Raw genomic sequence first — 16357 nt, 5'->3', positions numbered from 1 at the left:
TTCAAAATGTAGTAACTTCAAGTAACTTATTCGAAAGAAAAAGAAATTTATTGCCAAAAACATTAGTTACAAAATTTATTTTAAATTAATTGAGGAAAATGGTCACAGCCGCGGCAAAATGCTGCACAACAAGTCAATAACTGCGTTAAAAACAACCGACTTCAAACTTGCACTTGCAACATTTACAAATACAGACAAAAATGCTCATAAAATAAAACTACGGGGCCTATCCGAATAAAATTTTTATGGGACCAATTCGACACCATCCCGCATCGAACAAAAAAAGAATCACGTAAATCGGTTCAGAAACCTCTGAGTAATCGGTGTACATACATAAAAAAAAAAAAAACATACCGGCCGAATTGATAACCTCCTCCTTTTTTTTGAAGTCGGTTAAAAACAGTGCTGATTTACAGGTTGTACCGAATGTAACGATTAGATTTTGTTAAAAGTTGTAGCCTACAGACCAGTGTATAGTTAAATCGTATTGCATTACATTTAACTCAACTTATTTACGCAGTGTTGTTGTTATTAGGTCGTGCGATATTGCTTTACGGATTTGTAGTTAGTTAAAACTTATTCCATTACATTCAGCCCATCTTAGTTACGCAGTGATAAATTAACAGTACCTATTTCACTTATTCAGGGACGGGTTCACTTTAGTAGGTAATTCACGTAATTTTAAAAAATACTTTGTGGCGTAAGCACTGCCATCAAGATAAATTAAGTAACGAATTGCTTTAATGTTTGTTATTTTGTGAGCTAACACTAACAAAGAAAGCACATTAATTGGTACACTGCATCCAGATCCTTCAATCGAACGTAAACAATAAACATTCACTTGTCCGTGTATCAGAACAAAAACAGTATGCGAATTACTTTCAAATTAGTTTCTTAACTACCCGCGTTAGTTTCTTGACTACCCGCATTAATTTCTTAAACTACCTGCGTTAGTTTTTATTTAGGCTATAACCCTTGACAAATAACAATTAATTGCTACACAAAGACAGCCTTATTGCTATTCGATTAAAAACGAAAAGTAATGCCTTAACTAGTGCATTAGAGGTTGAAAAAAAAAACTTTTCGTAGGTTTTATTTAAGGTGATATTTGAGGTAATTTCTAAAAATAAAGTTGTGAACAATTCACAGTATACAGTTTTACGATATGAAGTTTTATGAAATGTAACAGATTTACTTTGATCGAATTTTAGCTCAGCCCTTTTGCCGTTCGATATTAGATTAACAGATGAGTTTAAGCCTACACTTATTGTTTTAAGTTGAGCTTTCAAAAGCAAACATACCGTTAAGGAATTTAGCCATATGCAAATTGCCGATAAAAAAACTTTTGAAGGGTTTCTCGCGATTTTTTTTTGTAGGCAGATATGTTATCACATGATTACTTTAAATTCAAGATGGTAAATATTCAGTTGAGAATAAGCTTTCACCACTTTTGAGTGTTTTCTGCGGTTCAGTTACGAATTATTCGTTTTAAACTTTTTAAGTGTTATTTTTGTGCTGTTGTCACATTTGTTTGTCAATGATCATAACAACAAAATAAAACTGCTGTTAAAATTTGAGCAAGCTGCACAGGCTATCACTATGATAGACTTGAGAGGTATAGTTCAGTAGAGTTGTAGCATACTGTTGGTTGTGTTGTCTCGTACGTTGTGAAGTAAATGTGTGTTGCGTGAAATAATATTGTGATGGTAATGTAGTTCATCGAAGGATTGTGGTGTTCTATCTGGCATGAGGTCCAGGATAGTAGATATGTGTTCTGACCGGTCAGGAGGACCGGGGCAGTATGGTAACCCTGTAAGGTCAGTGTGGGCCGAGGCAGGATAGTAGTTATTTTGGTATCCCGAGATGAATTACCGTAGTAATGTAGTGTGAGAAATGGCGTACGGGGACGCATGATTGTCAGTATGGCTGTATAGGAGATAACTTGAGTTAATTAAAACGAAAAACGATTAAGAATATTGATTCTGTTGGATGAGTAATATTCAGTTCAGCAGTGCTATTCTGTAAGGTTATTATAAAAACTCGAACGCGGAATCCGCGGTGAGTTTTCGATTTCGTATTCTGTAAAACTCGACAGTACTAGTGGCGCCACATCGTCGAGAGCGGCGACGAGGCGAACTGTGCTAAGTGAGTATTTTGACGTATAAAGTATGAATTCGGCATTCTGTAAGGTAATTTTACACCTCGAACGTCGAGTTCGAGTATTTACAAATACGAATTCACCTGTCATCAATTCACTCGCCTATTAGGTGCCGAGTTCGTGAGTGAGTTAGTGGTTGTGGAACAAATTTGATACAAATTTTATATATTTTTTTACTAAAATGGCGCGTTATTTTATATTAAGTGCTATAATACGAGAAGCTAATGCTGTGGATATAATAGAAAGTCGCCGGCAAAGTACCAGCATTCGGGAAATGCAAATTATTAATCGAAATAAAAATTTTGTTGAATGCTACCGTTTATCGGAAGAACTAGTTTCTCAAGTGATGGAAGACATTAAAGTTTTAGTTAAAAAACCTCAACGTCGACGAAGAGGATTAACTGCTAGAGTCAAGGTATGTATCTAAGTGCTTTATATGTGTATTCATAATGTCATGAAAAGTTACTGTTACAATAGTCATCGGTCCCGTGATTTCATCTGCGGAAGTCCCGATCCCGTGTGAATATTGGGATAACTTTCCCATAACTCTGTAAAACATTCCATTATGTAGGTAGGTAACATAACTTCCTCGCATAGAACATAGAACCACTAACGATAACGTCATCTAATCCCCGATTATTTTTTATGATGTCACCCTTTCAAGTGGTAGGTACCCTATGTTAAAGTCCAAAGTTTCTCTCCCTTACGGTTTCTTTAAAAACGTTTTGAGTTATTCACCGACTTTAATTATGGATGGTTTCCTTATCAGATTAAGTACCTTTTATTTTGATAGTTTCAAGAAATTTCATTCATTTTTTTCAGTTGTTATGTGCACTTTCTTTCTTTGCGACTGGGAGCTATCAAAGGATATGTGGAAAACACATAAATTCGTTTGTGTCGCAGCCATCAGCATCTCGTAGTATCCACGATGTCATAGAAGCCCTAAGCCATCCAAGTATAGTAAAAAAATACATAAGATTTCCCCAAAATTCTGAAGAAAGACTGAGACTCAAAACAAGGTTTGTGTACCTACCTAAATAAACCTATCATGTTAATGAAAAATATTTAAGTAATGTTTTTTTTATTTCTTATTGCAGATTCTATGAGAAATTCAGTATTCCTGGGGTAATAGGATGTGTAGATGGGACTTTTGTGACAACGGTGAGACCAACTTGCCATGAAGAACGATACTACCGTCGCAAAGGATATCATGCAAGAAATGTACAAATGGTAAGCCTGATATAATAATGTCTGTATACGCTTTCACACTTGAACCATAGAAAATCGATTTAATGAAAATATTTGGACCAATTCCATAGGATCATTAACTAAGCAGTATAAATCACAAGACGCTGCTAGTACCTATATGTTTTATAACATTCATTAGAACAGCCACATAAAAATAGTTGTAAAATAATTCTTTTTGCAGTTCACAGATGCAGATTTGAACATAATACATGTAGATGCAACATATGGCGGAGCGACTCACGACAGCCTTATTTTTAATAATTGCATCATTCGGGACCACCTCGAACAATTAGTACAAACAGGCGAATCTGTGTACTTGTTAGGTGAGTTACCTCTTAGCTAATTTATAAAGACGAATCTTTGTTTGTTTGTAAATATTTAACTCAAAAACTACTGGATTCATTCCTTCAAAAATTCTTTCATCATTAAAAAAACTACTTTATTTCTGAGTAACTTAGGCTTTATTACCGAAGTTCACGGAATTCATAAAAATTGGAGAGCAGGCGAAATCATTGAAAACTCCTAACTCCTAATAAAAATATAATTGTTGATGACAAAACATTTTATTTTTTTAACAATATTCATTGTTACAGGTGATTCTGGGTATCCGCAGCGTCAGTGCCAGTTCCAAATGCAGACGAGGGAACACCAGAACATCACTATAACCAGCTGCATGCTACTGCAAGAAACACCGTAGAAAGAACAATTGGGGTCCTTAAAGCCAGATTTAGATGCCTATTAGCACATAGAGTCCTACATTATGACCCCAACACGGTTTCGAAGATTGTAATAGCATGTTGCGTGCTTCACAATATTTGTAATCGTGCCGGCCTGCCAGCTCCAGCCATATTCAATTCAGAGCTAGAGGTTGAGGCTGGTTTTCATAGGACCAGACAAAGTGTAGCTTCAAATGAGGATGTACCCAATGAAACTGCACTTGGTCAGCTATGTAGACAAAGATTGATAAATGAATTATGGAGGGCAAGGAACACGCGGTAATTGTAATTAATTCAATCAAAAATCAATGCAAATTATTTATTCCGGAAAATTATATTCATAGGTGTTAGTAACTCAATTAGGGCTTATAAACTAATGTTAGTAAATTAAGAAACTATAAGTAAAACCACAGATAATTTTTTACTACTAAAATAAGTTAAGAACTAATAAATGTATTTAAGTATAAAAGTATTTTATTTTTTTAAATTTTCATTGAGATTGCCGCCTTTGTGATGGAGGTGATCGTCTTCTTTGCCGTTGTTGTGGACGACTCGATGACCCTGAAACGTAAAAATAAATATTAATTTATTATTATTTCCACCGGTCGCGGTGACGCATTTTTGACAAGTCTTCTGATGTTATTATTATTTCCTTAATTCATTATCAAGTATTATTTAGTTTTATTTGTATGTATTTCCAAATTTTTATTGTTGACTAGCTTTCCGCCCGCGGCTTCGCCCGCGTTTTCAAAGAAAAACCCGTTCCCGTAGGATTTCCGGGATAAAACCTATCCTTTGTCCTTTCTAGGGTATCAAAATATCTCTATACCAAATTTCATGCAAATTGGTTCAGTAGTTAAGGCATGATTGAGTAACAGACAGACAGACAGAGTTACTTTCGCATTTATAATATTAGTATGGATTATAAATATTGTAAATCAATTCATAAATCTTATAATTACTTGTAGTACGACGTGGTGATGGACCCGCGACATTCAATCGACGTCGAGCAGGAAAGTTGCCTGAGCCAGAGGGGGTAACTGTTTGCAGAGGGCTCGTTACCTCCGCTCTCGGTGGTGTATGAGCAGGGGAAGGTTCGGGATTCGGGATACAGTCAACATATTGCTGAATTAGTTGAGGTCTCTGAAAAAAAAACATAGTATTTCAAATACTGGAATAAATAAAAAAGTACCATTTTCATAATATCTTATTAATATATACCTCAGTGTCTGCCATACTAACATTTTCCATATTTATAGCAGTCTCATCCAAGACTTGGTATTTATAGAACAATATAAGAAACATTTACTAATAAGTTGTTTAATATTAAGTAATATTTTATTAATACACTAGGTATTTACTTACAATAGTTGTGGTTTCATTTATCATAGATGAAGTCGGCAATGTGGGGCTTTCATTGGCATCAGTAAGGACGGGGATTTCCTAAAAAAAGAACATGACATTGAATAATTATATTTTACATACATACATGTATCGGATCAACACCACCACCACCACCGATTCACATCCACCACCAGTCTTATTGGGTGCCCGGTATCTTAGGGCAGCTTTTTTCTTCACGGCACTCTTTTTGTCAGACCAATACTAAAGCAAAATTAAAAGTTTATTAATATGTAGGTAAGCCAGATACCTACACGGTATAAGATGAAAAGTTTTATATAATATGTCTGTTGCCTACCTTTGTCCACTGTTTCCATGTTTTAGTGCAGCCTCACAAGCTATTTAATTTGATAGTCAACTCCTCCCATGTTTTTCTAGCTTCGTCTCTAGCACTCGGGACTTTTGAAAAACCCTTGGCTAAGCTAGGATGTTTGCTAAGATAGTCGACTAGATTCTACTTGGGCACTGGAGGGATGAGACGACCTTTCCGAGGAGCTAAAATGTTTAAGATTTTAAAGTTAAATATTTCAATAAGCTTGTTGTATAAGATAATATTTTAGTTAAATACAAGAATCACATTACTCACCTCATAGTTGTTATTTTTGCAGTTTTCTCCTTTAAATAATTTATGCAACACGTTTAACACCAACTACACAACAACTTAATAAAGCCAAACTCAAACATTATCTAAAACTCCAACAAAACTTTTAGAAAGAATGCAATACGAATCACTTTAAAATTAGGTACAAAAAACCACTTGAGAAATAAACAAACGTCACGAACGAACCACAGACAATCGTCCTTTTTTTTTCAGTGACGCTAGAATTATTTTAATTTTAAAGAATTTATCAGTGTAAAATTGCAATTTTAGTTTAATTCCACCCACGGTACAATACTAAAGTGTTATTATGTCTTCAAAATGTGTTAAATTGCCGCATTTTAAAGATAATAACAATGTCGATAAATTCAAATCTATAATTTCCCTTCACTCGGCAAGTGAGTTTCGAAGTGAGACTCGCTTCGCTTCGCCTCTGCCGAGCGGATGTTTACAGAATGCGAAACCAAAAACTCGAACGTTCGAAAGTGAAGTGAGTCGACTCACTCAGGTGAGATGCGAGTTCGGGCGCGTGTTTTACAGAATAGCCTAGCAGATAAGATTTCACTTTTTTTTAACTGTTGAGCTATTGAATCCTATAAACACCAATAATCACTTTGAAAAGACAGATGTTGTTTATACTATGTTCGGGTAACTTCACCTTGTTAATATATTGAGGATGCCTGGGGACCAAGTACCACTTGAAGTTGATTAATGTTTGAAATTTGAGTTTGAGTTGAGTGATAGCGATGAATCTTAGTTCGGTTGGTCAGAGTGTGCCAGTAGTCATTTCGTAGCCGTAGTCCGTTGAAGTCGGTGTCTGCTATAAGGGGTTATGGCTGCTTATAGTAAACCGTGGATGCGCGGTATTACCGTAGTCCGTTGAAGTCGGCGTCTGCTATTAGGAGTACAGATAGCTGCTTATAGTAAACCGTGGATGCGCGGTGCGCGGGTGACGCTGGCGGAGGTTGGGTCTTGTAGAGACCATTGGATATGGAATATGGAGTCCGTGGGACTCGGCATTCGGAGGAATGCGTGTGGAACAAACATGAGGTTTGTTGTGGGGCTTAGTGAAAAGCCAGAGTTTGCATTCGGTGGAATGCGTGTGTGTTGTTGGGCTTAGTGAAAAGCCAGAGTTGGCATTCGGTGGAATGCGTGTGTGTTGATGGGCTTAGTGAAAAGCCACAGGCCTCGGATAAGATTCATGCTCTAGTTTTTTTGTGATACTTTAATAATGATCTGCTGATGACAATAGCAGTGAAAGTGGTATTTGGTTGCTTAAGCGTTATTTTCTTTTAGTAGTTAGTAGTTCATAAATTTAATCGAAATGATCAGGATTCAATGTTTCATTACTTTAATCAAAATGGTTAATTTCAAAGGGTTGAAGTTGGAAATTATTTTAAGGTATTCAAATTAAGAAAAAAACCTGTTTTCATATGAACTTAAATTTTGTATTATGAGATTCTTTGCTATAGGACGTTTCTTGTACAAATTTCATGATTCTGTGTTCACAAGAAATATCCTGAAGGTATTGATTCCTCGTGTCCCCTGCGAATGTCGAAAACTACTATCTTTTGATCGACTGTTATAACTTTTCAAAGCTTAACGGGACGATGGTATGCGATATGAATTTCAAAGGTCTTGATAGATAGACTGATAGACGTACGGACAACTAAGTGATCTTAAGGATTTAGTTTTTTTCAGTTTTGTGGTTTAAAAGCCTAAAAATTAAATATCCGAGTTTAATTGTAAAAATTTGTCAGGATTGGCCGAAGAGCATGTACTGTGCGAGATGTTTTCTGTGTTACAGCACCCACAAACACGAGGACGTGTTCAGCGCAGGATGGCCGTGTCGGAGACGGTCAATAGCGCGGATGTAAAACGACTCTAAGCACGAGTTCCGGGAGGTGGCAGCACAGTGAAGTTGGCGGCTTACTTCATGCTTGTACCGGGTCGAGCCCGTGAAGGCTCGCCCTCGGGACGGCACTTCACATTCGAACATCGAAGAGTTCGGATCTTCCACTACTAGGAACTGTTAACCTTTTCTTTGCTAGTGTTTAATTTAAATGTGTAACGTAACGGTTATTAAAAGTGATTGTATTTAAAGTGATTGTATTAAAATGACTGTATTGTAAAACTGACATGATTAAAAAGAGCAACTATAGAGTTTCTTGCCGGTTCTTCTCTGTAGATACTGCTTTCCGAATCGGTGGTAAATAAAGAAATGATTGAGTTTGAGGTGTTTCTTTGCTCGATTACCCAACGCAACGCCCACAGCTTGAAAATAGATTCACAATCTACATCTTGCTCCGACATCAGAATTGGGATCAAATCGAGCAAATGAGAAAACACGTGACGATAACCTCGATACGATATACGATAACCTGATTAAAAGTCAAAGCGCCGCAACCACGTGGCACTTCGATCCAGTTTCAACGGGAACAGCAAGAAGTCGGAAGCGAGCATCATCGTATCATCGAGAGCAGCGCCGTGTCATGTCGTGCACCGTGCCATCGCGTCGAGCATCCGGCTTCGAGCATCATGCGTCGAGCGTCGAGCATCATGCGTCGAGCGTCATGCGTTGCGCCATGTGGTGCATTACGCATCCATACTGAGCGCCGCGGCACCAAGCTGGGCTCCGCGACACCACGCCAGGTGTTGCACATCCACGCCAGGCACCGCAATACCACGCCGGGCGTCGCGCTACCATCACTACCATCAACACGTCGAGCCTGAGATCACCGGAACCAGAGCGACGTGTCGACGTGTCGTGCAACTATCCTTCAATCTCATACAAAACCGGTCAGTAGATAACATTCCACTTTGAGTGTACAGTAAGATAAAGAAAGTAGGTTTTCAAAATGTAGTAACTTCAAGCAACTTATTCGAAAGAAAAAGAAATTTATTGCCAAAAACATTAGTTACAAAATTTATTTTAAAATTAATTGAGGAAAATGGTCACAGCCTCGGCAAAATGCTGCACAAAAACATCGCTAATTTACAGGCTGTACCGAATGTAATGATTACAGATTTTGTTAAAAGTTGTAACCTACAAGACCAGTGTATAGTTTAATCTTATTGCATTACATTTAACTCAACTTATTTACGCAGTGATAAATTAACAGTACCTATTTCACTTATTCAGGGACGGGTTTACATTAGTAGGTAATTCACGTAATTTTAAAAAATACTTTGTGGCGTAAGCACTGCCATCAAGATAAATTAAGTAACGAATTGCTTTAATGTTTGTTATTTTGTGAGCTAACACTAACAAAGAAAGCACATTAATTGGTACACTGCATCCAGATCCTTCAATCGAACGTAAACAATAAACATTCACTTGTCCGTGTATCAGAACAAAAACAGTATGCGAATTACTTTCAAATTAGTTTCTTAACTACCCGCGTTAGTTTCTTGACTACCCGCATTAATTTCTTAAACTACCTGCGTTAGTTTTTTAGGCTATAACCCTTGACAAATAGCAATTAATTGCTACACAAAGACAGCCTTATTGCTATTCGATTAAAAACGAAAAGTAATGCCTTAACTAGTGCATTTGAGGTTTAAAAAAAAACTTTTCGTAGGTTTTATTTAAGGTGATATTTGAGGTAATTTCTTAAAATAAAGTTGTGAACAATTCACAGTATACAGTTTTACGATATGAAGTTTTATGAAATGTTGCAGATTTAGTTTTATCGAATAAAAGGTAAATCGAGGCATTTAGTTTTGAATTTTTACAGAGAATTTATTGGGTCCTTATTTAGGCAGTTCATAATACAATGTCACAGATAATTAGCGTGTGTTCAAATAAACATCTAGCGTAAGATAAATCTTTGGAATCTACATTTGGTTTTAGTACATTAGATTGCTTTAAAATTAAGAACTATCCCATCAACGTTAGGGTACGTTAAATGTTAAGATATTAAGACTTTAAAAAAAAAAAAAACTGGAAATAATCTTAAGGTTAATAGCGCCTTTACAGTTTACATACTGTCGTCAGATAATGTCTGTTTAATTGAATAGAGAAAAGATAAAAATAACTGCGTTAAAAACAACCGACTTCATAAACAGAAAAGTAAAAAAATAAAAAAGATTTGATATTATTATTATTTAGATGTGCTAATTACTAAAAAGGTTTGATGTCGGTGCAGGGGCTTAATACTAGTGTTTGGCACCGACTTCAAACCTATTTAATAAATAGCACATCTAAATAATATGTAGTAATTAATAATATCAAATCTTTTTTATTTTTTTACTTTTCTGTTTATGAAGTCGGTTGTTTTTAACGCAGTTATTTTTATTTAATACTTTTTAGTGTATTTATCAACACGAATCAAACGAGCCCAATCTCGATATAATTGAGTCAATATATTACTGAGTTCCTAAGGCCACCTTCCGATTCCATCATCAAATCAGCTCTATATCATGATAATGTTTCATCGCTATCCAATTTACATAAGTATACAAAATTTCAGCTCAATCGGTTACCGGGAAGTGAATCAAAGTTACTTGCTACATTTCAATGAAGTCATCGAGTACAGACAAAAATGCTCATAAAATAAAAACCACTGGGTTTATCCGATTAAAATTTTTATGGGACCAATTCGACACCATCCCGCATCGAACAAAAAAAGAATCACGTAAATCGGTTAAGAAACCTAGGAGTAATCGATGTACATACATCCAAAAAAAAAAAAATTATACCGGCCGAATTGATAACCTCCTCGTTTTTTTGGAAGTCGGTTAAAAAACCCATCCAGGTTTTCTGAAAGTTTTTGAAGTGAAACTTCTTTATCGGGGTTGGACAAAAATTTAGTGTAACATTTTTGCGTTACGCCGTAAGCGTGACATTTTTGCGTTACGCCGTACGCGTGACATTTTTGCGTTACGCCATACTCGTGACATTTTTAAGGTCATAAAGAAGTTTCACTTCTTACGTGTGTACTCTAGTACACGCATACATTTTTTTTCTTATCCCTATCAATTATTTTTTGAAAAAATAAGGTCAAAAAGAAGTTTCATTTCTTACGTGTGTACACGTACGCGTAGCACACGCACACATTTTTTTTGGTTTTTAGCTTCAAATAAGTCCTAAACGTGGAGTATTCGATAGTACCTAATCGATTTACATTGTGTGCATTTAATGTAATTTCTTGATAATAGTTTTTGTGACTAGCTGCAGTTTGACATCAACTGAATACATCAATTAGGTAGTTGTACAGTAGTTGTTGAGTAGTTCATTCTTATTACGTTGAAACTAAAATTTAGCTCAGCCCTTTTGCCGTTCGATATTAGATTCACAGATGCTGCTTATAGCTGCTTATAGTATACACTTATTAATTGTTTTAAGTTGAGTTTTCAAAAGTAAACATAACGTTAAGGAATTTAGCCATATGCAAATTTGCCGATAAAAAAAAGTTTTGAAGGGTTTCTCGCGATTTTTTTTTGTAGGCAGATATTATGTTATCACATGATTACTTTAAATTCAAGTTGGTAAATATTCAGTTGAGAATAAGCTTTCACCACTTTTTGAGTGTTTTCTGCGGTTCAGTTACGAATTATTCGTTTTAAACTTTTTAAGATGTTATTTTTGTGCTGTATTTTTTTTGTCAATGATCATAATTATTAACAACAAAATAAAACTGCTGTTAACATTTGAGCAAGCTGCACAGGCTAGCACAATGATAGATTTGGGAGGTATAGTTCAGTAGAGTTCTAGTTGAGTAGAGTTGTAGCATACTGATAGTTGTGTTGTCTCGTACGTTGTGAAGTAAATGTGTGTTGCGTGAAATAATATTGTGATGGTAATGTAGTTCATCGAAGGATTGTGGTGTTCTATCTGGCATGAGGTCCAGGATAGTAGATGTGTGTTCTGACCGGTCAGGAGGACCGCGGCAGTATGGTAACCCTGTAAGGTCAGTGTGGGCCGAGGCAGGATGGTAGTTATTTTGGTATCCCGAGATGAATTACCGTAGTAATGTAGTGTGAGAAATGGCGTACGGGGACGCATGATTGTCAGTATGGCTGTATAGAAGATACCTAGAGTTTTAATATTCGGTTGGATGAGTAATATTCAGTTCAGATAAGATTTCTCTTTTTTTTTAACTGTTGAGCTATTGAAATACTAAACACCAATAATCACTTTGAAAAGACAGATGTTGTTTATACAATGTTCGGGTAACTTCACTTTGTTAATATACTGAGGATGCCTGAGGGCCAAGTACCACTTGAAGTTGATTAATGTTTGAAACTTGAATTTGAGTTGAGTGATAGCGGTGAATCTTAGTTCGATTGGTCAGAGTGTGCCAGTAGTCATTTCGTAGCCGTAGTCCGTTGAAGTCGGTGTCTGCTATAAGGGGTTATGGCTGCTTATAGTAAACCGTGGATGCGCGGTATTACCGTAGTCCGTTGAAGCCGGCGTCTGCTATTAGGAGTACAGATAGCTGCTTATAGTAAACCGTGGATGCGCGGTGCGCGGGTGACGCTGGCGGAGGTTGGGTCTTGGAGAGACCATTGGAATATGGGAGTCCGTGGGACTCGGCATTCGGAGGAATGCGTGTGGAACAAACATGAGGTTTGTTGTGGGGCTTAGTGAAAAGCCAGAGTTTGCATTCGGAGGAATGCGTGTGTGTTGTTGGGCTTAGTGAAAAGCCAGAGTTGGCATTCGGTGGAATGCGTGTGTGATGATGGGCTTAGTGAAATCACATATGGCATTCGCGGCCTCAATGTATACCACCATGACATTGTGGCGTTGCCACTTTTATTATCTATATTTTATTATCTGTGGCGTTCCGAAACGGAACGCACTTGATCGAATTTTAAATTGATTCGACGATAGTGAAAATGATTCACTAGGACAATAGTTAATACGCAAAACGCAATACGCAGTTGATACGTATTTAATACCAATACTCAATGATTGTCTCCTGCTAACCTGTACAGACTAGACTCATTGTGGTGACTGGTGAAACATTGTATAGCATTAACAACATAGTACTGTATTATTGAAAGATCGATTAAAGGTTTATTTTACAATCTACGACTTTCATTATACATGGGTAACAAAACCCCATAACATATTCGGTTTTACTCCGGACAACATCTTCAGCCACCCAATCCCTTTGCTTGAAGTCCAAATCCAGCGGAGGACAATAATCGTCATTTACTAAAATTGAAGGTTTTTCGTCCTAGTATAAAAGTTGTCTGGATCCCATTTTATACTCAATCTATAGTATAATACTATAGATATCATGTGAAACGTGACTTGGAAAAAAATCATTCAAATAAATCACAAAATAAAAATTTGAAACAATTTTAAAAGTTACGAAAAGCCCAATTATACGTCAAAATGACGCACAACATCCTCTTTACAACCAAATGGCGGAATTTACATGGATGAGCCAACTATGTACTGCTAGGTCTCGACGGCTAATAAGTTGGTTCTGGATTTTGCAGCGATTCGATGGTAAATATAGAAGAGTTCATACGTCAAATTTACGTAGATTGGACTTCTAGGGTTAAATGCATAAATACCTAAATGATGTTTTGTTTTTATTATCTAATAACGATAAAAAAAACCCGTTGATTTCATTCGTTTTTCAAGCTACGTGCATAGTGTTTCCACTAAAAAGCCTCAATTGAGTCATAAAGTACACAAATTTCAAGCATAATAAGTCACATCATTTCTATAAAACCAAAACTGGCAATAATATAAGTCGTGTTGTGCGATTATGAACATAGTGCATAAGGGCATAAGTCGTTATATTGCAAAGAGTAAAAAAAAAATTATGTGAATACATTGAGTTATTCCATGAAGTACTCGTTCATAAGGCCACAACTACAAAAAAACACGAAAAAAGTATATTTCTGGGGTTGTTACAACATGTGTTCATATGTAAAAATATAGTCTAACATCATATCTTACACATACAAGCTTAAAATTTTGAATTAATAAAGATTTAGTATTGATATATAGTTTTTTGTCTCTCCTGAAAAGTGCTGTTTTTGAGTTATTCCCTTATTCACTGGAGGCACAGAATATATGGACGCCAATGTGAATTTGAATACATAAGTAATTACTTATTTCTTTATTTGAAAGAGTAAGGTGTGCAGATAGTATACCTACCAATAAATCACACAAATTTTTATATTATATAATATATTAACAATCCCAGATGAAAAGTTAATCAAATAAGAACCAAAAAGTAAATTAGATTTAGATACATTTATTTCAAAGGATTTACAATTCACTTCTAACGTTTTAGAATAATATTATAAACTTGTACACCTTGACAAAAAGTAAAAAATTGCGGGTGAGTTTATTTGAAAGAGTAGTAAAGAGTATTCCGATGTAAATGTCTCGTTAAATAGTACGTGGTTAGAATTCTGGAAGTAGGATCAGAAATTTAAAGGAAAATGGTATGGAAATATTCAAGAAGATTTACAGAGAAGACCTTGGTATGATGAGCTGGATGTAACTAGTCGTGAGTTTATCATCACAATCAACAGATTAAGATTTGGCCACAATAAACCAATAAATCACTTCACACCTTGCAAGACTGAACATAATTAATAGCAATATATGCACTTTCTGTAATGAGAAGATCGGCGATATGAAATTATTATGAACCATCAACCTTATTATTTTCTTTGTTTTCATAATCTTCAACAGTCAACTGTTAAAACCATGCCAAACGCCCAAACAGCCAAAATACGCAAGTCGCAACTTGTAGGTACGCAACATTGATTTGAATTTTGACGTCTATCAAATTTATCTTCGAAGAGAGGTAACCTGCTTAGAAAGTGAAACATCGATTATAGTGAATTAATCGATACTGACTAGAAACATGTGTCGCTCGAACTTGATACACATGTCAATTTTAAAATTCATCAAGCGAATCCCTTTTAAAGTAGTATACTTTCTTTCGTAAATTTAAGGAGCAAAAAAAGGGCAAGTATAATAAAAAAACACAACGCATTTATTATTATGATGATTTTTATTCACTGCATTCGATTACTGATGTCAGATTTCGATTTCTAGAGTAACGTCTCGGGCAGTGTTGCCAATTTGGCATAATTTATGCTAAATTTAGCATATTTTTACATTGTTTAGCATTTTTATTTGTTGTCTAGCATATAGCTTATTTTTTAGCATATAAAATATTATAATATAATAAAAGTTAAACCATATGAAACCAACTACAGTTTTGCTACCTTGCATACGTAAATTTAGTCGACATTTCATGGACATGCACAACTTCCACCTTGGAATTCTGGAATGAAGTAATGGATTATAAAGACGCAGCTGGTAATAACCCTTTTGCAGATTTATCACAGCTGGCAATATCATTATTATCACTACCACATTCCAACGCGGAAATAGAACGTGTTTTTAGCCAAATGAATGTCGTCAAAACTAAGCTTCGCAACCGTTTATCGGTAAAAACTTTAAATGCCATTTTATACATAAGATTCGACCTAAAGAGGGCAGGAAAATGCTGCTACTCTTACACAGTTCCGGATAATGTACTGCGCTCTATAGGCACCAAGGAAATATAATATAGTCTTGGCAATGAGGCTTCCACGTCTACGTCAACATTATCGGCTGCGGATGAAGACCAAGATATTAATATTTTATTTGATAATAACACACTCGAATAAGAGATGTTATTATTTATGATGTCATTATTTACATATTATGTGTAAATAAATGTGTTGGATATATAAAATTTTAAGTAAAATGTCGTTTTATTTGACATTAAAAATTTTTAGCAAAATATTTAGCTTAATTATAAATCCTTTAGCAAAATTTTGGCAAAATTTTAACAGCCATTTAGCAAATTTTATGTTAGTCTTGCTGGCAACACTGGTCTCGGGCACAGAACAGTAAAAACCTCGGAGCAATTAAAACAAATAGAAGTGCTATAGTGTCATAATTATTAATATGAAAACCACTGTCGCCAAACCCACACATTTAAACCGATAGCTAAACACAAGTTTGATGCTAATTTTTGTTTTTAATCAGTGTTGCCAACGTAGGCGATTTTTCGCCATTTATGCTACTCCAGGGACAATTTTTTATACTACATATTAGGTAAATAGGCATACAGCCGGTAATCAGGCCGAATACTCTGAACACAGATAATTATATAAAGTATAGGTAAATCGATGAATTTTGTGACTGCTTGAACCAAAAACGAATCACACTGGCGAATTTTTATATGGATAAATACAATTTGT

The 16357-nt window shown here is 35.6% G+C and overlaps 1 long non-coding RNA gene across 1 annotated transcript; it reads right to left on the bottom strand.

The window, feature by feature from the left end:
• Positions 1-4583: 4583 nt before the first annotated feature.
• Positions 4584-6223, bottom strand: LOC149895112 (uncharacterized). Its single transcript, XR_016458554.1, has 5 exons — positions 6110-6223; positions 5822-6018; positions 5488-5565; positions 5085-5265; positions 4584-4683 (listed from the first exon to the last, which is right to left on the bottom strand). It is a non-coding gene; the product is annotated as an uncharacterized LOC149895112 (long non-coding RNA).
• Between the last annotated feature and the right edge of the window lie 10134 nt (positions 6224-16357).

This window comes from Colias eurytheme, chromosome 32 (assembly GCF_061535395.1).
Source record: "Colias eurytheme isolate Ceu_HAF_F1 chromosome 32, ilColEury1 Martin Lab GWU primary, whole genome shotgun sequence".
In the NCBI taxonomy this organism is placed as follows: Eukaryota; Metazoa; Arthropoda; class Insecta; order Lepidoptera; family Pieridae; genus Colias; species Colias eurytheme.
This window is presented reverse-complemented; position numbering and strand designations above follow the sequence as displayed.